The sequence below is a fragment of the Myotis myotis genome, unplaced genomic scaffold, assembly GCF_014108235.1.
Source record: "Myotis myotis isolate mMyoMyo1 unplaced genomic scaffold, mMyoMyo1.p scaffold_m19_p_3, whole genome shotgun sequence".
Taxonomy (NCBI): Eukaryota; Metazoa; Chordata; class Mammalia; order Chiroptera; family Vespertilionidae; genus Myotis; species Myotis myotis.
The window spans coordinates 54,643,383-54,644,953 of record NW_023416335.1 but is presented as its reverse complement, the minus strand read 5'-3'; the positions used below and the strand labels follow the sequence as shown (position 1 = coordinate 54,644,953).

Genomic DNA, 1,571 nt, shown 5'->3' with positions numbered 1-1,571 from the left:
GCAACCTAACCTACCAGTTGGAGCGTCTGCCCCCTGGTGATCATAGCTACTGGTCAAACTGTCGAAGGGTTGAAAGATTACACATGTTCTTGAGATGCACAATAACTAGTCCTCAAGACAGAGGACTTGACAGCACCATTTGCCACAAGGAGTTCACCCTAATTTCATCTGATGAGGTGACCATCTCTTTTTTGCTAATAGGCATTATCCAGAGAAAAGACAAATTTCTTATATCTTTATGACAGGAGGTAGTTATGCAACTTGGAACAAGGAACTCACTTGAGTTAGGCTCCTACCCTCCCACAGTTACTGGGAGATATGGGAACTATTTTTCCTGATGTTTTCACTTTATTAAAGAGATGACTGATTCTTTGAGAATGACATTCCCATGTCAGAAAGCTACAAAAGGGTTTTTATATACAGTTAATTCCTGAACAATGCAGGAGTCAGGGGCACAACCCCAGTTGAAAGTCTGTGTATAACTTTTGATTCCCCAAAACTTAGTTGTCCCTCAGTATCCAAGGAGGCTTGATCCCAGGACTGCCCCTCCCACGCCCCAAGGATACCAGAATCCAGGGATGCTCGTGTCTCTATGTGAGATGGCACAGAACAATGCATACAGTCGGCCCTTCACATCCACAAATTGCAATTAGGAATAAAAAATACTGTCTCCCATCTGCGGTTTATTGAATCCACTGAAGTGAAACCCAGGGACATGGATGGCTGACAGTATGTTTATTGAAAAAAAGTCCCCATCTAAGTGGACCTGTGCAGTTCAAATACAGACTCAACTGTATTTCGAAGAGATGAGAAAGTACATGTAATAAGTTTTCTAAGGTAAATGCTCTGAGAAACAGGAGGGGAAGCCATTATTTTTCTTATTATTTTCCCTTATTTTCAACAAGAAAAAAATTAAGCCTTTTATTTTTAATTTGCATTTGTCTTTACAAAAGGTACCACTAATTTTAACCCAAAACAAACCCTGGGCTCACTCTGAGGTTTGGGTCACTTGTCCCGATAGAAGGGCGGGCAAGAGTCCGCACTGTAGCTGTTCTGGGCTCAGAAAACCAATCTCCCAGGTCTGGGCTCTCTCATTACTAATACGCGTGTCATCCTTGCACAGGGGCCATGCTAATCTTCTCTGTATTGTTCTAATGTCAGTATATGTGCTACCAAAGTGAGCAAGATCTTCGGTTTTACAGCTGCTTAGTATTATCATGTATAAATATACCACAGCTTTTTTAATCCACTTATGTATCTACTGATGGGCACAATGGCTGTTTTCAGATCTTAGCTAAATGACAGTGAGGTATCAGCTTACACCTGCCAGAATGATTATCAACAACAAATCAACAAACCACAAGGATGTGAAGAAAAGAGTACCCTAGTGCACTGGGGATGGGAATGCAGACTGGTACAGCCACTCTGGAAAACAGTATGGAGTTTCCTCACAAAATTAAAAATGGAACTCCCATTTGACCCAGTGATCCTACTCCTATTCTTTTAATGCAAGAAACTGAATGTTTACTCTCTGCATTCTGTGCAGGCACTGTTAGTTGTCTCTCCAAATG

At 41.5% G+C, this 1,571-nt stretch overlaps 1 non-coding gene across 1 annotated transcript; it reads right to left on the bottom strand.

The window, feature by feature from the left end:
• Positions 1-1,075: 1,075 nt before the first annotated feature.
• LOC118652261 lies at positions 1,076-1,185 on the bottom strand. Its single transcript, XR_004966527.1, has one exon. It is a non-coding gene; the product is annotated as a U6 spliceosomal RNA (small nuclear RNA).
• Positions 1,186-1,571: the final 386 nt, after the last annotated feature.